The following is a 23,513-nucleotide window of genomic DNA, read 5'->3' on the forward strand; positions in this document are numbered from 1 at the left end:
TAATGAAAAAGCACCCCTGGAAAATTATTCCAAAGGTTACCCTGACAACAAATGTGGCAGGACTTATGTCATATGGACCAGTATTTGTGTGAAATCTGTCAAGTCCTAGAGCAATCATCCCAGATGAAGAAACCAATGGGAACCTGTAGCTTTTACATATTCATATTTCTCATGTACAACTGTACATGATGGCCCTGGGTGATTTATCTGTTAGTGAGTTCGGGAGAACTGAGTATGTGTGACTCAGCCTCTTCCTCCTATTTATTTATTTGAGGTCCGCCTTTCTGCAGTGAAATTCTCTATGTTGTAAATTATACAAAAGAGCCTACCCTCCCCCTGGAAGCCTGCAGATTTCCAGCTCTACATGTGATTCATGGGTAAGTTTAATTCTGGGATACAGTATGAGAAAGCCCTCTGTTGCCACAGAGCTAAAACTCATTCTCCAAACATCTCCTTCCTTTTGGCTTTTATCTGTCTGATTCTTGTGTCTTTTTCTCAATTTAATCAGAACTTACACAGAGAAAAAGAGAGTAATATTTACTGACTCTTTAAAGTCTCAACCTTCATTATTTATTGAGCAACTACTGTACACCAGAATCTCCAAACACATCATCTCTTTGGATCCTCCCTTTGTCTGGGAGTTTGGCATTGTTATCCCCATTTTACAGAAGAATTGAGGTCAGAGACATTCAGTGAGTGTCAGTAAGGGATAGAGCTGGGATTTAAGCCCTTCTGATTCCAAAGCTTATCCTCCTTCTACTCTGCAGTGGTTTCCAAATAATTTTCAGGGGTAGCACCTTTTTTTTTTCTTTCTAAAAATGAAATATTTCAAGCTAAATATGGAAAACAGAAAAAACAGTTGAGGTGCTCTGGTTGTCATGTGGGCGGGGGGCGGGGGGCTCAGAGTTCCACTCACCTCATTCTCCTAGCCTCCATTCTCTGTGGTGACCCCTAGGCATGTCCAGTGTGGCTTTTTAGAGCACAATTTGTAAGTAACTGCCTCTATGAATGGCTAAGGAATCTTCGCAAGGAGGTTGCTCAAGTGGGGGGCTACCAAGAAATGGGTTACAGTTCTCAGTTATCCATCCCCGAAACAGCTACAGGAAGCTGCTTGCTGAGCAGGAGCTATTCCCGGAAACCAAACCCCTGCCTCCTATGCTCTTGGCCTGGAGCTGCTCTGGTTTTGGGCATACCAGGCTGGGAGGACAGATATGTGAGGACAGCTCAGGCCTCTTTTAACTGCCCCTCAGGCCAGGCTGGGCCAATCCTTCCCAAATGTGGGGACTGCTGAAGGTTGAACAGAAAACGGCAGACAAGGAAGGCCACAGCCTCAGGAAGCTGCCTCCTCAGCTGCACGTGGATGGGGCACGTTTCTAATGGCAAGGGGAACAAAAAAAGGAAGAACAACCAGTCACATGTGTGATTCTTTCCTTTTGTGCTAGTGAAAGCTTTAATTTATGAATCCTGCAAAGCCTCCTGACTGTGGAAAGATTTGGCCATATGGAAAGGTTTCCTACTGTTGCTTTGGATGGAGAGAATATCTGTGAGTTTGCACTAATTGTCAGAGATTAGTCATGGGGCTGTTACAGGGGATGAAGTCAGCATCTCGGCCCTACATGGGGGCAGAGCTGGCTTCAGACACAAGATGTTTTCTGAGAATGTTTTTTCATCTTCATTTCCTTTCAGGGGAGAATAATTTCTGAGCCTTTCTAGTAACCAAGTCTTTGTTCAGTAACTAAGAAACATCACTTCGTTTAAGCCTCTAATAATTACTCTTTTGACTCTCATCTTAAACAGGTTTTGCATTTCTTGCCCTAATTAAGGAAAGACTGCTTCCATTCCAGAAGTCCTCTGTGATTTTAATTTGCATTTTGATGGGTTCTGCATGCACAAGCTCAGATATTTTTTTTATAACTTTACTTTTCACTTACAGTTGACATACAACATTATATTAGTTTCAGGTATACAGTGACTAGACATTTATATGACTTACAAGGCGCTGACCCCGAGAAGTCTAGTACGCATCTGACACCACTCATAGTTATTACAATATTATTGACTATGTACCCTATGCTGTATGCATCCCATGACTGTTTTTATAACTGGAAATTTATACTTAATCCCTTCACCTTTTTCACTCATGCTCCCAACTCAGATGCTGTTTATACTCACTCATAAATGGTGTGCTTCTATGTCTGTGTGTATGCTTGCTCTAAAAATTGACAGAGGGCTCAACTACCCCCTTTAGAAATATGAGAGAAAAATGCAAGGATTTGCTATAGTAATAATCCCCAGAGGCAACTGGTCCAGTTACTATTAATGGATAATGAATTGCCCCCACATTCAGCTGTTTAAAACAACCATTTCATTTTGCTTATGATTTTGAGTCAGATTTAGAAGCAAGTCAGCAGTTCTCACAGAGCACTTTCAAGCTGTTGCCTTCACATGTTGTCTGGGACTGCAGTCATCCAAAGGCTCAACTGAGCTGGATGTCCACCAGGTGACTCACGCACATGACCAGCAGCTGAGGCTGGCTGTTGCTTGGGAACTTAGTTGGGGCTGACCAGAAGCCTATATGTGGCTTCTCCAGTGCAGTGTCCCCTTGGACTTCTTCCATGGTGGCAGGGGCAGGCTTCCCCAGAAGGAGTGTCCTAAGAGGACCAGGTGGAAGCATTATGGCTTTTTCTGACTTAGCCTCAGACGTTACGCTGCATCACTGCATTCTACTGGTGACAGCTGAGTCACTCAGATAAGCCCAGATTCACAGGGAAGGGACAGAGACATTGTGTCTTAATGAGAAGGAATTTTCATTTGCTAAACACATTCTCCAGAATGATAAACCCCAAAGACAATTAGACTTCTTCCCGTCATTGGTTTTCTAGCTAATTAAGTACTGACTTTTCCCTTTCTTTTCTCTTCTTTGTTCTATACTGAGGAAAGAAATTTTATCCAGTTTTCCTTGTTTACCTTTTTAAATTCTCAGTTCACAGAGGAGTAAAAAAATGTACCTCTGCTGTTTACTCATTTATTATTTCATTTGACAGATGTGTATTATGGACTTGGCACTATACCAGAAGCTAGGACTGCAAATGGTTGCCCGCCTGCAAGGAACTCATGATGAGGCAAAATGAGAAAGCGAGCCATGTGTTTTTAGTAATTCTACAGCTGTGTGTGTGCAACTGGTAATACTAACAACTATACCTGTGGTAAGATCAATGCTGTGGAATTGGAGTTATTTCTGAGATTGGAGGAGGAAGGAGAGGCAGAATTTAAAGAGCCTCACTGGGGCCAATCATTGCAGTAGCAACGGCCACCTGGCTCAGATTCAGATATTTGGGGTGGAGGAAGAAAAATGTAGAAAGAGATTCATTCTAGAAATGTTAATTTTCTGCTCTTTGCCTACAGCTCTACCCAGGAGGGAATAGATGTTGACGGACACTATTTGACAAGAAAAGCAAGACTCAGAAATGGAATGAAATGATAAACGATTTCCAATGTATAAGAATCTGACTTCTCTATGTCTGGCTCCTCTCCTCGTTGTTAGTGAACTGTGAACAACTCAGCGTGACCAATGAAATGTTCAAAGCCAATGCTGTTCGAGCCACTGAGTGGGCATGTCTTTTTTCATCTATTCATGTGTGCACTAAGTATTTATTGAGTACCTACCATGTGCCAGGAACACGCTAACCATAAGAGATGACTCGGTGAACATGATATATCATATCAACCTTGTTTTTGGAACATAGCTCTGTGTTGATCAAATGTGCTGAACTTGTATAAAGGGAGTTGGTTAACATTCAATCCAGAACCAAACAGGAGTAGTCACTTCTGAAAAGAAATTTGATTTGGCTTACATAACGTAAAAAAATGTCCAACTCTTGCATGGTGAGAATTGTACTGCCAGAACCAGGTGTTAAGTCCTGGGGTGCTTGTGTTAATGCTGGGACTGCCAAGACTTCCCAGATCTCTGGGATTCGGTGTGATTTCCTTGTTGGTGCAGCGTGTTGCCAGGTTAAAGTGTTGAATAACGGTGTAAAGATAAGAAGGCTCAATGGTGCATCGACACTAATATTTCTCCCAGGGAGCATGGAGGAAAGTCAATTGGCCATTAGTGGAATCCTGATGAAGACAAGCATCCTTCTTAAAACAAACGGTAATTGGGACCGTCCGTGATGGACAGAACATCATGTCACGTTTTCTAAAAGTGAAAAGTCTCATGAACAAAGAAATTCTCACTGTTACATTTCTTTTCGTCCTTCTGATTAAAATATGGTCCCTCTCCTTTGGTAAGAAGTGTTTCTTAATCTATTTTCAGATACCTATTTTACATCGACTGCTGTGATTCACCTTGTTTTCAAAATGTGTATCCCAATCCCTTTTCAAATATGTGTTTGCTTGTGAGTAGAAGAGCTTCCCTTTGCTGTAGATTGTAAAACAATTTCTGGAAAGGTACAGTGGGCAGGGGAAACTGGAGCGTACTCATGTATGAGAAGAAAATGTAAACCTGCTATTCCGAGAACTGAGGTATAATAGTTCCTGGCTTCTGCTGGTGGTCAACTCACTCATTTCTTCCTATATGCAGCTCTTATGCATTTTGTAATGGCAAAAGCCATATTTCAAAATTTCTGAGTCTGTGGCATTTGGCAAGTCATCACTTGCTGGATTTCAGGCCCCCAATCACGTGCCTGCAGACACTGTTGGATTAGAGATAATCGTAGGAAAACTGGGGGTATTGGCACATGCTGGTTATTTCTGGCAGCTTTCCAGAAAGGAATAGTCTAAGGAGCAAGTTTGGATGAAAAGTGGCATGACTGAATGCAGAAAGGGAAGAAAATAGAGTTTTGCAATACAGACTCTTTCTGCCTATAACCTGCAATGTAAGTTGACTTAAAGTCCCATACTTTGGAGATTTTCAAGGTTAGAAATCCAAATTTTGTACAAAATTGATTAAAAAAAAAAGAGGTAGAAAAGAAAGATATTTAGCAGGAGGTAAGACTGATAGGATTGAGATAAATGAAAATCTGATTCCCTACTTAAATCCCTTTAATACCTCTCATCAAACATTCTTCACAAGAAAAGAGGCACAGTCTGGCTTAGATGCACCTGGGAAGGCTGGGCTTCCAGGCGGTGCTTCCCCTCCTTGGCTCGGCTCCTTCTTCCACCACATGGCTCTTGTATCAATTGCCTCAAGGTAGAGGCCATTAAACTTTGGGCTTGAGAGTGAGCAGAGCATAAAGAAGCATGGTGAGGAGTCAGGGATTGTGGGACCCACAGATCTCACTCAGACAAGATTATTGGCCATTATGGGTCCCTAGAATCGACCAGAAGTGAATTCCAAACCTAACTGACAAAAGTCTGGGACCATTCAAGCCCTAAGGTGGTCCTGAGACTAGAGCATTTGTTCCAGCAGGAAGTAGGCTGCTAAACCCTGCAGTCTCTAGGGGGCATCTTCTCCAATGCTCACCTCAGAGGTGGCCATGGAGGCCAGGAGGCAAGGGAGGTCCTCCCGGAGAGCAGAACCCAGGATAGCCAGATTGGCTGTGTCATGGGCATAGTACTTGCTATTCCTATTCTGCAGGAAATAGTATGTGCTGTGGACCAGTGACGCCGGTCACTTTTCTGAATGGGAGTTTTTTTGGATTTATCTTATTTCTTCTTGGTGAGACTTCTGCTTATTTTCACTCATGGAGGGACCATGTGTATTTTGTAAAAGTATGAATGTGCTTTGAACATGTGTTGAGCATGAGTGTGTCTGGAGGGATGTTGGAAAGCCAAAGAGGTGAACTGCGTAAAACAGTGGTTGGGTAGTTTTCATCCCAGTGATTTTTCTCCCTTTTTTCTTTCCCAGCAGAGCCATTATGTTGTTTGAAAGTGACTCAGGCAAGGGGACTCTATTCCTAATTTTAGGGACAATTGCTGTTGTTTTGTGTGAAGTGTGGTAATCCCACTCCCCCTGCCATTGGTTGGTTTTATCAGTGGATTTGAATGTCATTCTGGCTGATGAGAAGTGTTGGGTTTCTAAAGAAATTTTCCAGGGAGAGAGAGCGAGAGTGAGAACGAGAGAGAGAGAGAGAGAGAGAGAGAGAGAGAGAGAGAGAGAGAGAGAGAGAGGGAGAGAGAGAAAGGGAAGACATCTTCTTTTATGCAGGAAGTTGTCATTTCTGTATTATTTCTGGATATGACTCCTGGAATGGCTTCAGACTCCTTGGATCCCTGGGGTATTCTCCTATGGGCAGTTTGATACGGAAAGAATCCAGTCCTTGTTGATGTCATTGAACCAAGTTAACCCATCTCCAAACTTCTTGTGATGAAAAAGAATGTTTTCATTATTGTTTAAACCGGTTGATTTGGGCTTGTAATTATTTGCATTTTAATTCCCATGGAGTATAAAGAAGGAAAACTACATTCCTCAAATTATCTTTCACATCCCTGTGACAATATTGTAACTACTAATTTGTGCTTTCTAATCCATTTACCTTCGCTTTGTGCTTTCTAATCCATTTACCTTCGCTATATCTTTGAGTCTATTTCTGTCTTGTTTGTTTGTTTAATCTGTTCTTTAGAGTCCACATATAAGATCATATGGTATTTGTCTGTCTCCATCTGACTTATTTCACTTAGCATAATATTTTCTAGATCCATCTATGTCATTGCAAATGGTAAGATTTCATTCTTTATGGCCAAGTAATACTCTATTTTATAAACATAGCACAGTTTCTTTATCCAATCATCTATTGATGGGTGTTTCCATTGTTTCCATGTCTCAGCTATTGTGTATAGTGCTGCAATAAACATAGGGATACATATATTTTTTTGAATTAGTGTTTTGGATTTCTTTGGATAAACACCCAGGATTAGAATTGCTGGGTCATCAGGTAGTTCCATTTTCATTTTTTTGAGGAACCTCCTACTGTTTCCATAGTGGCTAAACCAATCTGCTATCCCACCAAAAGTGCACAAGGATTACCTTTTCTCCACATCCTCACCAGTACTTGTTTGTGGATTTATTAATAATAGCCATTCTGACCAGGGTGAGATAGTATCTCATTGTGGTTTTTGTTTGCATTTCTCCAATGATTAGTGGTATTGAGCATTTTTTCATATGTCTGTTGGCCATCTGTATATCCTCTTTAGAGAGATGTCTGTTCATGTCCACTGCCCGTTTTTTAATTGGGCTTTTTTGTTTTGTTTTGTTTTTGGTATTGAGTTATATAAACTTTTTATGAATTTTGGATATTAACTTCTTATCAGACGTATCGTTGGCAAATATCTTCTCATCAATAATATTGTAAAGATTACGTAGTGTGCCAGATGGGCACTGGTCTTATTAGGGAGACCATTTCATAGACTGTGTAGGTGCCTGACCACTGCGCTGAAGCTGAAGTTGAATAATATTGAATGTCAACTATAATTAAACATATGCATATAAATATAGTCATGGGATGTGGAGTACAGCATTGGGAATATAGTCAATGGAATTGTAAATGCTATATACGGTGTCAGATGGGTAGTAGATTGGGGGTGTAATAACTTGGTGAGGGGTGTAAATGTCTAACTATTACATTGTTTTCTACACCTGAAATTCATAAAAAAAAAAAAGGAAGAAGAAGGAAAACTACAGGTATTGATGGAAATTTTATTCAGAATCTGTATCTCAGGGGCTGGTGAGGAAAGGTCTGATAGAAGAGTCCTGTGGATAAATTACTGTTTGCCTGCTTGGTAAAAAATTAGATGAATGGTGTTGTCTTCCAGAAATCATGACATAAATTGCACTAAAGAGTTATTTATCTGTAGAGTCACTGAATGCTATTTGCTGAAATAAACAATACACGGTCTGATTAGGTTTTTGGAAGGGTCACTTTTGAGGAGAGCTGTGCCATGTTTTTCTTTCAGAAGCTCTATTCTGAACAAGGATAGGAGGCAGGTCATTTCGTTGTTTTTCCTCCTTCATAGGAAAGAAGCAGCCTGTGTCTTCACTTGAGCTGAGCAGTATAATAATCTCAATAAAACTTCCAACTTTGTTATGTGCAATTTCTGTCTCCTGCAAAGTTCCAGGCAGCTTGCTGAATTAGATCTTTCACCATCATGATCCATATATCATCGGGAGAACAAACAGCTCCTCATACAAGGTCCCCAGTACTGATCTCCAGCCTGCTTTCCGTCAGTAAAAATAAGATTTAGGAGACAAAGCTGGGGATACTACTCAGCAATGACAACGAACTACAACCACATGAACAACATGGGTTTGTCTCACACATGAAAAAGAAGGCGGACACAAAACAGAACATGCTGTATGATTCCTTCAAGTACAAAAAGAGGCAAAACTAAACTTATGTCAGAAGTCAGGAGAGTGGCTACCTGGAGGTGGGGATATACTGCTGACAGAGGATATTCTGGGGATACTCTTCTGGGTTGCTGGAAATGCTCTGATTCTTGAGCTGGTATAGGTGACAGAGGTGTGTGTATTTTCTGAAAAGTCATGATTGCTCAGTGCTTTGGGTTTTATATTTTTTGAATGCTATAATTCGATTAAAAGTTTGCTTAAAAAATTACGTAACTGACCCTTAGAGGATATCTATGGAACTTCATCTGCTAAGAAAGACCCAGGGTGGCAAAAAATGAGAAGTTAGAACTATTGCTTGTTTTCTTTTTTGTGTTCATTTTAATCACTCTAAAGCTGCTCAAACACCTGTTTTGGTCAGGGCTGTGGTTACAAGGGACAGAGCCAGAATTCCAAAGAGCTTCATCTCAAAGAGGACTTGGCTGAGTTAAAAATCTAAGGAAATACTGAAAAACCCAAGCCTGGGAAAGAACAGGGATGATGCAGACGGGTCTCAGGAATAACTAAAGCCAGTTTCTCCAAAAGCATGGAGAACCCTCTTCCTCGTCTCTGGCGCTCTGTCTATGTGTCGTCGGCCATCTTTTCTTTCATTACAGACTGTATCACTTCATGTGGCCAGAAACATTTGCACCAAGCTTTGTGCTGTGTACCTTCTAGCTTCAGTCATCAGAGGGAGACTCTCAGTGTCGAATCCCAAGCAAAGAAGTCAATAGCCCACTTTGAATTGGGTGTCAACTCTTGTCAACTCTTATATGTCACGTCCCATGAGAAACATGGGTGGGATGGGTGCCACTTTCTAGAAAAACAAATATGGTGAGTGTTGGGCAGACAATCCTATAGATCTTCACTATAAACATTCGCCTATTGTTTCCAAAGTAAAATAGAATTTCTGTAAGAAAAACTAAGAATACAGAATTAGGTTCACCCAATCCAATTTTCAAATAATCTTACATATTTGCAAATATTTTCCATTCTTTTTAGCAACTTTGTTGAGGAGGCTAGCGCAGGCTAGTATGGTTGATTTTCTTTTTGGTGTTTGTCCCAGAAGGATGCTTGTTCTTGAGGATTCCTGAGGATCAGAGCCTCGTCTACATGTCAAAGATGGGGATAGAACAGGCATGATGCTTGATTCCTACACGCCATGAAAAATGGCTGCAAACTGTGTCCTGGGGATTCATTCAGCCAGGAGTTCTGAAGCATCTTCTAGGCACCAAGCCCTCTGCAGGTGATAAGGGTATGAACATTCAAGACCTGCTTTCTTCCTCTGGTTTTCTCTTAGTCTAACCGGAAGCTGTTTGAATTCTGCCATCACCTCAACCCATTTACACAAACTCTAATTTTTAAGAAAGTTTTCTTTTCTCAGAATTAGCTAGGAAATGGTTCCAAAATCTTTATCATGCCCTTTGCATGCTGAAAGTGGCACACGAAGAGACATGTTTACGAGGGCTGGGAGTCAGACGGACATGGCTTTAAATCCAGGTTCCCCACTTACTAACTGTGCCACCTTGCAATGTATTCACTCTTTGTAAACCCATTTCCTCATCTGTAACGTGGGAATAGTACTGGAACCTACACCACAGGTTGTTGTGAGGATTAAGTGTGAGGAGTAAGTGAGGTTGTGAAGATTTACACACACAGCTTCCTGCACTCAGCTTGGCACACAGAAAGTGCTCCATCTATATTAGCTACCATGTGATCTCAGCGTTGCTCTAACTCCACATCTCTCTGAAGGCCCTGGGATCCTGCCTTCTTGTTTGTATCCGTGCCTTGGGCCTGTTAGACTAGGTGCTCTTCAAGGCAGGGCTGAGACTTCCCTATTTCTGTAATGCCCTCAGCAGTAGCCTGATGCCTCAATAAATGTGTGTGCAATAAATGTTTGCTGAATTAAATGTGTGTGTGTGTGTGTGTGTGTGGGTGTGACATTTACTGACCTTTGGTTTATTCGCTCACTCAAGAACCAGCAGCTCTGAAGACCGACTTTGCATGCAAATGATGTCACCCAATCTGCACCTGGGAAGACAGAAACCTGAAACTTTGTTTTCACAGGCTTACCTAATTGATGGAGGTGATGGTAGAAGTTGGAAGTCCTGGAGGTGCGGCAATCCAGAGCACGCGGCCTCTAAGTTCAGCGTGCTTTAGAATCACCTAGAGGGTTTGGTAAAACACAGATTCCTGGGTCCCACCTCAGTAGATTTGGAGTGGGCCTGAGAATTTGCATTTCTAACAAGTTTCCAGGTGATGCTGGTGATGCTGGCCTGGGACGATCCTTTGAAAAACACCGGGCAATTGGAGCATTGCTTCTCACGCCCTACTCCACTTCAGAATCACCAGGTAGCTCCAGCAGAGAGAGTGAAATCCTAATCTCTGAGGAGTGGGCCTCAGGCTGTGGGGTTGACCCTTGAACAACATGGGTTTGAATTGCATAAGTCCACTTATATGTGGTTTTTAAAATTCTGCGTTTCAGTGGACCAACATAGTTCCAGCCGGGCTATTCAGCTCTCCAGATGATTCCAATTTTCATCCAGATTTCATAACCACCACATTGTGTCAACCAAGACAAATGAAAAAATCAAGGGGCAGAGATAAGGGTCTGGGCGAGACCCTTAGACCTATGGAGTGTGACGCCAAATTCCTATATGTCAGGCACTCAGTCATGACCAGTGCTGACTGCCAAATAGCAAAAGAAGCCCCACATAGTTATGGGAGGGATGCTTAGGTGTTGAAACAAGGAAATTTTTCAATTAGGCGCATGCGGCTGTGGAGGAAACTACCAATGAAGAGCCTTCAGCATAAATGGGAAACTCCTGGGTGGGCAGCAGTTACTCTGAATGTCAGTTAAGATGACGTTCTGGCCAGGCCCAGGGCGCTCACTGTGGACTCTACAAAAGCAGGGACAGCTCGAGCGCAGAGACCCAGAAGGTCAACCTCACGGCCCATGAAATTCCCCGCACAAGCCTGCTTTTCCAGGTGACACCGGAAAACGTCACAGTTTTGTTTCTCAGTAAGTGCTCTTTTATTTCTTCTTTTTCTGTTAAGTTTCCAAATGTACTTTGATGAAAATTTATCTCTAGTTGATTAATAATAGCCTATGTGTATGCAGCACTTACATTTTTTGAGGTATTGTTCATGCATTATTTTACTTAACCCTTCTAAAATCCTGTGAGTTACAGACTCTTATTATTGCAGTTTTACAGGAAATGGAGGTCCAAAGTGGGTAATAGGCCCAAGGTCACACACATACTCAGCAAGTAGCAAAACCAAGATTCCAACGCTGGGTCTGGCTCCAGGGGCTTTCACTATCCCAGTAGTGCTCACAATGGTGCAGTCTGGGGGACCCCAAGGGTTTTAGAGATCCTTAAGGGGGCTCTAGAGGATCAAAACTATTTCATTCTCAGACTAAGATGTCATTACATTTCACTCTCATTCTCAAAGAGGAAATTTCCAGCGAATATGTGATGTGTGATGAAATCATCACTCTGTATATGTACCTGTGTAGTCCTGTGTTTTAAAATGTTCTCAGTTGTAATTTCTCCTCTGGTAAATATTGAAAGATATAACCCATATAAACACAAGCTTGGAGTTCTCAACACTTGTAAGCATTGTGACGGGGGTCCCGAGGGCAAAAAGTTTGAGAACTGGTACTGCCTCTGTGGTGACTGTCACCCTCCTGACGTGTCAGCCTGGAGGGACTTTGGATACAGCCCAGCGTCATCCTGTCACAACTTAGGAAACCAAGGTCCAGATTTCCTTGGACCTTGGTTCACAAAGCGGTCACCAGGGGCAACACCAGAACTATTAATAGCTCTGGGCCAACTTCTATGCATTTTGATTCTGTGAAAAGATAAACGGAGGCATATTAAAAATTTTAAGAGTTTATTTGAGCAAACATCGATTTGAGTAAGGTAACATCCAATCTAGCAGAGAGAAAGGAGCACTGAGGATCTGTATAAAAACAAAACCCTTTTATAGGTAGAAGGGAGCGGGAACAAAGAAGTTAATATGGGGCAAAGAAAGCAGGCTGGTGATTGCAGGGTTGCTTTCCTGTGGCGGATGCTGGGGTCTGTCGGGCAGGTTACCTAATTCGCGCTGGGGAGGTGATTCCTGATGGACTGGTTTAAGACTCCATGTCTGGGAGAGCTGAAACTCTGAGTCCACGCTGTGTGGTGACCTGGGATTTAGCATAAGCAAGTCCATTTGGAGCCTGTTGTTGTTGTTGTTGTTGTTGTTGTTGTTGTTGGTTTTTAACAATCCCCACTGATTTGGGACAAGAAGACTAGGCCGGGCCCTTTTCCACAGGTGTTCCTACACTACCAGGTGATGTCCCCTCCCCCTCCCCCCTTCTGCTTTCTGTGGCACATTCTTAGGTAGAGAAAAGGCCGAGCCCCTAGTGGTTTTGGAATCTGGCCCTGATGTTCACTGTGCTCACACCAATCTCTCCTTTTAAGTAACAGTTCTTTCCTCAGAACTTTTCAAATCAAATATAAATCAAATATATATATATATATATTTGTGGCACTCAGCAATCAGTTCCCTATTCATGCAAGCTGGTGACCAAGAGGCCCTGTGCCCTGTGAAGACAGCCAGGTGACAGGGACACTGTGTGGGAGGCTGGCCTCACGATTACCTGCTGTAAACAGCCTTTCAGAGTTCTTCCTCTTGAGGGTTTCAATCCCTGAGCGATTGCTGGAATGAGGTTCTGTCATTCTTTCCAAAGTAAAAGAGGTCAGCAAAGTTAAAGCAGGAATGAAAGCGCTTCAGTCTTAGGAGGCGGAGGTTCTTACCTCAGCTAGGGTTAGTTAGCAGGAAATTCGGGCACCGCTCTGACTGGGAACACCTCATTCTTGCACAGCCCATGGTGGGGGCGTGCATCCTCTCAGTCTTCACCTTCAAGGTCCACCGGCTTCCTGCCGACTTGCCAGCAAAGGCAACAGATATATTGCAGGCTGATGACACCCCCTGGAGGCTAGTGTGGTGAAGTGTGACTCATCCTGGCAACGACTTGCCCCTTCTCTCCACCTTACACAGGCTACTGCCCAGGTCAGACTCCCCTGCCTCTGCCGTCTCTTCCAGAGTGTGTCTCTGTCTCTGTCTCTGTCTCTGTCTCTGTCTCTGTCTCTCTCCTTCTCCCTCCCTACTTCCACTCTATCTCCCTCCCACACACACTCTCTCTATCCATCCCCCTCTCCCCCATCTCCCCCTCTCTCCCTCGGTCCCCCTCTCCCCCAGCTCCCCCCTTTCCCCCCATCTCTCACCCCCTCACTCCTCCCACTCTTAGCATAATACCCTCAAGACCCATCCATGTTGTTGCAAACGGCAAGATTTCCTTTTCTGAATTACTGAATAATATTCGTGTGTGTGTGTGTGTGTGTGTGTGTGACATTTTCTTTGTTCATTCATCCATTGATGGGCACTTAGGTTCCTTCCATGTCTTGGCTATTGTAAATAATGTTGCAATGTACATGGGGTACCTATATTTTTTTGTTAGTGTTTTTGTTTTCACTGGACAAATACCCAGGAGTAGAGTTGCTGGATCACATGGTAATTCTATTTTTAAATTTTTGAGGAACCTCCGTACTGTTTTCCATAGTAGCTGCACAAATTTACATTCCCACCAATAGTGCACAAGGGTTTCCTTTTCTCCACATCCTCACCAACACTTGTTATTTCTTATTCTTTTGATAGTAGCCATTCTAACAGCTGTGAGGTAATAGCACCTTCTGGTTTTAATTTGCATTTCCCTGATGATTAGTGACATTGAGCAATTTTTCATATACCTATTGACCATCTGTATGTTTTTAGAAAAATGTCTATTCAGATCCCCTGCCCATTTTTCAAATGGATTGTTGCTTTGCTATTGAGTTGTATTAGTTTTTTTAATGTATTTTGGATATTAACAACTTATCAGATATATGATTTGTCAATATTCTCTCCAACTCAGTAGATTGCCTTTTCATTTTGTTGATGGTTTCCTTTGCTGTGCAGAAACTTTTTAGTCTGATATAGTCCTACTTGTTTATGTGTGCTTTTGTTGCCTCTGTGGTGTCAAATTCAAAAAATCATCACCAAGATTGATGTCAGTGAGCTTACTGTCTGTGTATTCTTCTAGGAGTTTAATGGTTTCAGGTCTTATGTTCAAGCCTTTAAAACATTTTGAGTTTATGTGTATGGTGTAAGGTTCATTGTCATTCTGTTGCATGTGGCTGTCCAGTTTTCTCATAATCATTTATTGAAGAGACTGCTCCTTCCCTTTTGTGTTTTCTTGGCTTATACATGTATATTTTTAAATATACAATCCCCAACATATATTCCTGTGTACTCTTTGTCATTAATTAATTGACTATCTGTGCATGGGTTTATTTCTGGGGTCTCTATTCTGTTCCATTGATCTATGTGTCTGTTTTCATGCCAATCCCACGCTATTTTGATTACTATAGCTTTGTAATATAGTTTGAAATTAGGAAATGTGATGCTTCTAGCTTTGTTCTTCTTTCTTAAGATTGCTTTGGCTATTTGTGGTCTTTTTTGGTTTCGTACAAACAAATTTCAGGATTGTTAGTTTTATTTATGTGGGAAAAAATGGCTTGGAATTTTGATAGGTATTGCACTGAATCTATAGATTGCTTTGGATTAATGGCTACTTTTCTTGAGCACTTTCATATACTTCTCAGAACAATGCTGTCTTTTTATTGTACCTAATGGGTAGGTAAGAAAACCGTGTCTTAGAGAGGCAAATAACTTGCCCAAAGCAAAAGGCAGAGAAACATTTGTACCCAGGTCTCTCTGACCACAAAGCCTGTGTTTTTAACCACACATATTTGATTTGTTTTGCATAAAATCTCTTATCTTACAAAAACAACACATTGCTTGAAATTTTATAAGCATATCCCCCAACTCTCATTCCAGTAATTTTTCCATAGTCTACAATTTATGTCCCCCCGCCACCCGTTTCTTTTCTGTGGCTTAGAATTTTGTTCTCTGATAAAGTACAAATTTCCTCTGTAAATTTCCCAGTCCACCAGGGGAACTCAGACTTAAGCAACAGTTGTAACTTGAGCTGATTCTTATGGGGGGACCAATGGAGAGAATTCACAAGTGCTGGTTGGCCCTGATGGGGCAAGGATATGACTTCCTGAGAGAGACCCCGAGTGCTGCATGGGGCCGTGTTAGCTACAGCACTTAGAGAAAACTATCTAGATTTTATCCTTTCTGAATTCACTTTTTATCCCTTTGTGTTGATTTCCTGATCCTTGACATACATTCAAACAATTCAGAACAGAATGAAGCTAAAAGTGAAAGTTTCTCTCTCTTGCTTCCTCCCCACCTCGAATCACATGCCTCATTTAATTTTTTGTAAATATTCTTCTTAAAATAAAATTCAATCACATCCTTTTCTACCTGCTAGGCTTGTTCTTATGAACTTGTTTTTTAAAGAACATTTAACTTTCATCCACATCGGATGAAATCACATTGAGCTGTCATCACAGGAAAAGACAAGGGAAAGATGACAGATTCCTCTTTTATAAATAAAGATGACAGGTACGATCTCTGATTTTATAATCAGAGATTGAGTTGGAAATTGTTTAGGCTGTTAGCCTTTGATTTCCATTAGCTTCTGGAAGTTAAATTAGCAAATTACATTTTTTCATGGATCTTGATAAGAATCAAGTGCGCCTGCCTTCTTCCATTAAGAGTTCATTGAGTATCTTTCTAGTTGGCCATTGCCCGTAGCCTGTTGGTGCAGGAAGGAAAAGAGCAAAACCACATAAGTCGTATATTATGTAACTTGACATCAAGAACTGAGGCTCCCCAAACCTGGAGCCAGGTTTGGTCCAGGAGATAGGGACAAACATGCTCCCTCCTTTCCTTCTCTGCTGGCCCCAAAAGTGGAAACCCCTAAGTTTTGGGGTCCTTTGACCTGACCAATTTCTCTCTGCTGTGGGCCTCAAATTTAGAAGTACCTCCATGAAGAAAAGGGGAGTCAGCCTGTGTGTTCTTGGATTTTGTGTCTCCTTTGCACTGCTGTTCATTGGTTCTACAGTAAAGCAAAAAGAAAGTTAAAAATAAACAGTAACCACAGAATACAGTGGAGGGCACATTTTTGCAGATCTTTCCCTAAGCTATAATCTATTATACTTTTGTGGTTTTATGCAATTCTTCCAACTGGCCTAAACTATTTGGTGGTTAAACAGTTGTGACTCTTCAGTTACTCAGCATGTAATGTGACAGCACAATCTTCCTTGTTTGTTACTCAATGCATTCTTGTTTAGCTCCGATTTTTGAATTGATAAACTTTATTCCAATATCAAGGTTTCTCTTAGAAAGCCCCATTTGTTTGTTTGTTTGTTTATTTGTTTGTTACTTGAAGCTTGATCAGCTGAGAATTTTGAGCCTGTCAGGCTTTTCTACACTCGTATGGGGCGGGGGGGGGGGGTGGGGACTTGCGGGTTTGCCACTCATTTGCCGTGAGAACCAACAATGTAGGGAACCTTGATTCAGGGCTACCAGACAGATACAGAGAATTTCAGAGTCCTCAGCACCCAGTTGCACATAAGAACATGCCGTGGGAGATGTGGAAGCCAGATTTTATTAAAATGGCATTTTCTTTTTGAAAAATAGATTCATCCTTCATAAAAAATATGCATTGAGCACTTGTGTCTCAGGCACTGTTCTAAGCACAGGGGGCAGAACCATGAGAAAAGATGGGCAAAGTTCTGGACCACAGGAAATTTACTTCCAGGTGAGGAGAGACAGATAATAAACAAACAAATAAATTTATTACCGACAGTGTTGGAGTTTTAAAGTTTGAAATACAACATGCTCTTGTCACAAGTTCAGAAAATGCAGAGGAATACAAAGCAAAAAATGAGGTCACCTTCCAAAACTCCCTCCATCTCCTTTCTCACAGGTAACCACTATTAAAATTGAATGTTTATTCTTCCGGACTTTTACCAGGCTTATACAAATACTGTTTGTATACTCATGTTTATTGTGTGTGGGTGTGGGGGCATCATAATGTAGATATTGTGCCTCAACGTTCTTTTTTCTTCCTTATCAAGATATTATATATGCAACCTTCCTCATCAGATCATATAGATCTACTGTGTTCTCTACAATGTCATAGTAGGATTAATTAATCCTTTCCTTTGTTGGTGGACGTTTATTTACATTGTTTCTATTTTCTCGCCATTACAAAACATGTGGCCATAAATAGTCTTTTGTATTCTGTCATTTGCAATAATAATAGTATTTCTATCAGCTAGAATCCTTCAGCCTGGATGTCTGGATCCAAGGGCATGGATAGTAGATTGATTTTCTGATGGCGAAGTCATTTGAAAATCACATAGGAGAAAAAAGGAAGGATCAGTGAAGAGTTGTAAAAACAAAATGTCAGGAAAAGCAGCTCTTAGGGAAGAGTGCAAACAGAACAAGATAAGGGAATGACTGACCACAGGATGTCGTTGTCCAATCTCTTTGTTAGCCTCTCATGAACCCCTCCCCATAAATTACACAGTTGGACCAATTTATCTGATCTTAGCCTATGAAATTAGTGTCAGATGGTTCTTACTTGATGCTATTTGCCCTCACTCAGACTCTGTTTTATGAAAGCCCAGTAAGCATTGCCAAAGTCAAACCGTCAGACATGTATCCAGCTCTTCTATACATTACACTGACTGTCTTTCATTCAGTAAATGTCCCTGCTGTGAGTCAGGCCCTGTGGTGGGCCCTGCAGATTCAGCAGTGAATCCAACAGACATCAGCATGGGAGCTAGCTATGAATCCAATCCCACATGCCTAAAGTTGCACTGTGACATGAGGAGTAGCTGAATCCTTTCAAAGCCTCTAACCCCATCAGGGAGGGCTGGAAAGGTTTCCCTGAAGAAGGGGCTCCGGAGTTGAGATGGGAAGGGTTGACTCATTAGGTAATGATGACTAAGCTGAAGAGGGTTGTTTGGAGTTACTTAGGTAAAGCAGAGGGGCAGTATAAGCAAAAGCTCAATAATGGGGAGAAACCAGTAAGGATAAGAGACACAAGAGAGCCAAGTGTGTCTGCATGGACCTTGTAGATTTTGACTATGATATTGTGATGTATAATAAGAAATATATTTTTGGTCTTCATCTCTGTTTCTGGCACCGAGTTCCTAAAACCCTTGGCATTTCCTAAGCGATTAGAGCAACGACAAAGGTGTCGTGATACTCATAACAAACCCCTTTCAACCACACCCCTGAGTTTATCTTAATGAAGTGACTTTTGGAAAAGATGGAGGCTGGTTGTCAGGGAAACCAATCATGTGATTGGAACTTCAGTCCCACCCCTGAGCCCCCAGGAGGGGAGAGGGGCTGCAGGTTGTATTGATCACCAATGGTCAATGATTTGATCAATCAGCCTATGTAATGGAGCCTCCATCAAAGCCCAAAGGACAAGCCTCGGATAGCTTCTGGGTTGGTAAATGCACGAAGATGCCGGGAGGTGGCAGGCTTGAAGATGACACGGAAGCTCTTCACTCTGTCCCCCATACCTTGCCCTATACATCTCTTCCATCTGGCTGTTCCTAAGTTTTATCCTTTTATAATAAACCAGTAATTGAGTAAGTAACATGTTTTTCTAATTTCTGTGAGTTGCACTAGCAAATTAATCAAACCCGAGGGAGGGTTATTGGAACCTCCAACCTATAGCCGGTCAGTCAGAAGCACAGATGGCAACTTGGACTTGTGATTGGCATCTGAAGGGGTGGGGGCAGTCTTGTAGGACAGAGCCCTTAACCTGTGGGAATCTGACACTATCTCCAGGTAGGTAGTGTCACAGTTATGTTGAATTATAGGACATCCAGCTGGCATCACAGAGAATTTGTTGCTCTGGGGACTTCCCCCCCCACCAACACTCTCACTGGAATTGGGCACAGAATTGTTAATGACCAGGCATGAGGCAAGATGAGGCTGGAGAGGTGGGCAGGGAGCAGCACGTGAAGGTCCCCATAGGCCATGTTAAGGATGTTGATTTATCCTAAGACCAATGGGAAGCCTTTAAAAGGCTCTGAGCAAGGGGTAGAGGGAGGTAGAGGATGGCGTGATATAATCAGATTTGCAATTTGAAAACATTGTTCTGGAAACACAGAATGTGTATAAGGGGGAGTGTTGGTGAGAGACCATATGGGGCCCAGATAAAAGGCTTTTACGGCAATCCAGTTAACAGAACACTGTAGATTAGACCAGGCAGGTGGTAGACCAGATGTAGGCCACGTGCAGAGACATTAAGAAGGTAAAGAGACAGTGCTTGGTGGATGGGATGAAGGGTTAGGAAGAGGACTGTGTCAAAGACGGTGCCCAGGTTTCAGGGATGGGGAACTGGACAGATGGTGGAACCATTCCCTGAGGCTGAGAGCACTGGGAAAAGACTGTTTGGGGAGAGAGAATCTTAACTTCTGCTTTGAAAATGTTTAGTTTAAGATGTCTTTGAAAGATCCAAGAGGAGCTTCCCAGTGGGCTGTTGGATATTAGGCTCTGGAGCTCAGAGGAGTGACAGGATGTGGAGAGACCATTCTGCAAGTCCTCTGAATAGATGTGGTTCTTGAAGCTGAGGGCCTAGGTGAGATCATGCTGGGAAGAGAGTATAGAGTCAGAAGGGAATCCAGGGCCAAGTCTGGAAGACCCCCCACAATTAAAGCCCCAGCAGAAGAAGGGAGGCATTTGCATGACCCTGAATGTAAATGCCTCCTGAAAATTTGCACCCTAAACCTTTTACTTACTTGCACCTAGTTCCTTCCCTGGCCAGAGAGGAAGAATGAGAATCAGAAAAGTGTTGCATCATGAAAGCCAAGAGAAGAGAAAATTTTCAACAAGGAAGCAATGGTCACCATTATTGAAACCTGCAATGGGGACAAGTTGGGCACTGAAAAACGTGTTTGGAATTACCTGTGTGCCCAGGCTCGGCATTTTGTAGTAGGTGGAGAGATGGATATGTTGGAGATGACCTCATCGTGATCTTGGCCTTACACTATTTTAGAGATTCCCCCGTGCCCTTCTCTTCCCTCACGATTCCAGACTGAGAAGCCCCGAGTGCTTGCATCCCTCCTCCTGGTCATCTCCCACCCACTCCAAACAGAGCCCACCTCCCTCCGCCTGCTCCTGCCACCCTCAGTGCTCCAGGCTTCCTAAGGAAGGGGTGGGGGTTTGGATGTGGGGGCTCCTCTCCAGTTCCATCGCTTCTTCCCACCAGATTGGTCTGAATTCCCCACCCATGACCTAAAAATTTGTTACACTGAATTTAGGCACATTGTGGCTGGGGTAGGGGAGGATTTGTACAAAGAAGTTGACATTTCTCCGTGACTGTTTACGTTCATTTGACACCTTGTTCATATTATCTTCCATTTTCTGAGAGGTGTTCTTCATTTACTTTGTCACAAGTACACCCCTGCCGCTTTTGAATATGCTTGATAGATTTTAGTAGCTGAGAAGTCTGTGGTATATACAGGGCTCTCCTTTTTAGAATAATGAATGCCAGGAAGATCCCTTTGCATACATGGCCCGGAACAGTACCTGGCCCATAGAAGGAACACAATTGTTGCTTATTAGAAGCCATGGTGGTGAAAGGCATAGGCTCTGGAATCTGACAGACCTGGGTTCCAATCTCAGCTCTAAAAGTCGCTAGCTATATGACTTTAGGCAAATCACTTAACCTCTCTGAGCCAGTTTCCTCATCTGCAAAATGAAGACCATAGTGAAACCTCATAAGGTTATTTATGAGTATTAAATGAGATGATACATGTAAGGGGTTTAGCACAGTGTCTGGCAAATATTAAACCCTTAAGAATCATAGCAGCAGTTTCTGCAGCTGTTATTATTTTTATTAGAATTTTTGTTGTTGTTGGTTCTTCTAGTTTTTCCAGGAAGTACTTGAATTCCAGATTGACAGCCTAATTTGTCCTAGATCTGTGGGTGAGGGAGGCACTTATGTCTAAAATAACCTGACATCTTCCTGCTTTAGACACTTTTCTCTGTGCTCCCTGGCAGACTGTACATATTTCTGTCACTGCTCTGAGCACACAGCATTATAATTTACTTGTCCATGTATCAGCTTCCCTGGACAACAAAATCCTTGAAGGACATGGTACCAACACAATACCTAGCACATAGTAGGAGACAAAAAAAAAAAGAGTTTATTAAAGGCATAAAGGACTAATAGCTCATGACTAATTCAGCCTGAGCATTGAGCAGCCATGCAGACACTCCCCTAAATCTGAGGGCTTGAATCAAGAATACAAATGGAGGCCACCAAACCTAAATATTTCAGAGTTACATATAAAGTCACACCCACGGCCATCCTCTGTTCTTACCCAGGGAGGGCCCTGCGGCCTGATCCCCAGAGGACAGAGCAGTGACCTTCTTCCCCTGGGCAGCCCTGCTCCCTGTGAGCTTGAGTGGTTTCATGGACCGGTGGCAGGAGCTGGGCCTTGGCACATGTGCCCAGGTTACCTGGACCCACTGGAACCCACCTGAATGCAGAATGGAGACTGACTTGTGAAGATCCCCAGGGAGCCAGGGCTTCCCGTAACTATCACACCCAAGCAAAGATGAGGGAGAGGGTGCAGCTCTCTTTCTGCCTGGACACTCACTCGGGGTGATTAGAGGTATGTGACCTTAACCAAAGGAGCACCCAGTTCTGAGGTTCCCCAGGCCAGAGGCCGTGAACCTCCACTTCCCCTCTTCCTAACGTCCTGAGGGCCTCCATTGGATGACCTGTCCCTCCTCTCTTGTTACTGTTCTTTTGATCGGTTATTGAACTTTCAAAGAAGTTTCTTAAAACACCAAAACGGAAAAAAACAGAATGTGTCATGGAGCTTGTGATATGCAGGGCCTTCTAAAAGGCAGGCGCACGCAGGGAGTCCTCTTGCCCCAGGCGAGGGACAGCGGTGGTGGTGGTGGTGGTGGTGGTGGTGGTGGTGGTGGTGGTGGTGGTGGTGGTGGTCGTATAACCATTTCCTCGTTAAGAACAGTATCTGTGAGTTCATAGCATAGGAGGGTCAGTGTTTACATTATTCACTAAGGTTTGTTTTTTTTTTCTTGAGCACTACAATGGGCAAGGCGCTGTGCTAGGGGCTGGGACGTATGCTGAACTACACAGACTGGTGTGTGCTCAGGAAGCTTGCAGCCTGGCTGGGAAGACAGATGCTACACAAGTCACTGCAACTGAGATGAGTATTACAAGAAGGGAGGTACAGGGTGAAGTAGCCAAGGCAGTGACCAGAGAGGGGTAGTGACTTGCCCAAGGTCACACAGCTAGTGAGTGGCTGAACTAGGACCGACGTCGGCTCTCCTTGGTCCGACTCCTGGATCTCTGCTTCTTTCCCCCATCACCACCACACTCAACCCAGAGCTCTGGGGCTGCCTCAGATGGAAGCCCCCAGTGGCAGATCTAAGACATTTTTCAGTAAACACATTTTTAAGAACCAGAACAAGACACTGTCCTTGGGCTATTTCCATCTCACTTCAACAGCACCCCAGGAGGACTTGATATATATGTTACTGTGGCTATGGGGACAAATTGCATGTGTTGACACAGCCAGAGGAATGTAAAGGCCGGAAGCTGTGCCTCTCAGCCCCAGGTGTCAGGGCGAGCAGAGGGAGAGAGAGTTGCTACCAGGCTGATAAGAAACAGACTCGTCTTTGATAGTGGGTCATTGCTGCATAACTCTTGGGGGGCCCTATGAGGGATCTGCAGTAAGAATGTCAGCTAGGAGCCACTTAAAAAGGATCCTGCATGAGATGGCAGCCTGTGGGAAGAGAAATCCCCCCTAGTAAGAGACTGTGGTCTGTAGTCATGGAACAGAAGATTCACCAGAAATAGCCCACTCAAATAGAGGCATGGTCCCTGTAAGGTGAGTGGTGGTTGAGATGTCCAAGAGGGGACCCACCAAAGACCCTGGAAGGATTACTGAGAGAAGGACCTCTCGATATCAGTCAGGTCCAGATTGCTCGGAGCTGCTCACATTTGCTCTGCTGTATTTGATTTCCCCTCCACCCCCACCTCACTCAAACCAGAGAGGGGAGGAGAGGGAGGGAAACCACCTCCCTCTATTTTTGGAAGGAAAGTGACCCTTTACCAGGCCCTACTTAGGAGCAGGATAACCTTGCAATGAATATTGAAGCATTGATTAATATACTGAACCAGACATTC

General features: G+C 43.0%; 1 long non-coding RNA gene across 1 annotated transcript; it reads left to right on the forward strand.

The window, feature by feature from the left end:
- Nucleotides 1-281: 281 nt before the first annotated feature.
- On the forward strand, nt 282-4,023 carry LOC117036373 (uncharacterized). The gene is made up of 3 exons (XR_004425360.1): nt 282-377; nt 3,045-3,206; nt 3,406-4,023. It is a non-coding gene; the product is annotated as an uncharacterized LOC117036373 (long non-coding RNA).
- The last annotated feature ends 19,490 nt before the right edge of the window (nt 4,024-23,513 follow it).

This window comes from Rhinolophus ferrumequinum, chromosome 16 (genome assembly GCF_004115265.2).
Source record: "Rhinolophus ferrumequinum isolate MPI-CBG mRhiFer1 chromosome 16, mRhiFer1_v1.p, whole genome shotgun sequence".
In the NCBI taxonomy this organism is placed as follows: Eukaryota; Metazoa; Chordata; class Mammalia; order Chiroptera; family Rhinolophidae; genus Rhinolophus; species Rhinolophus ferrumequinum.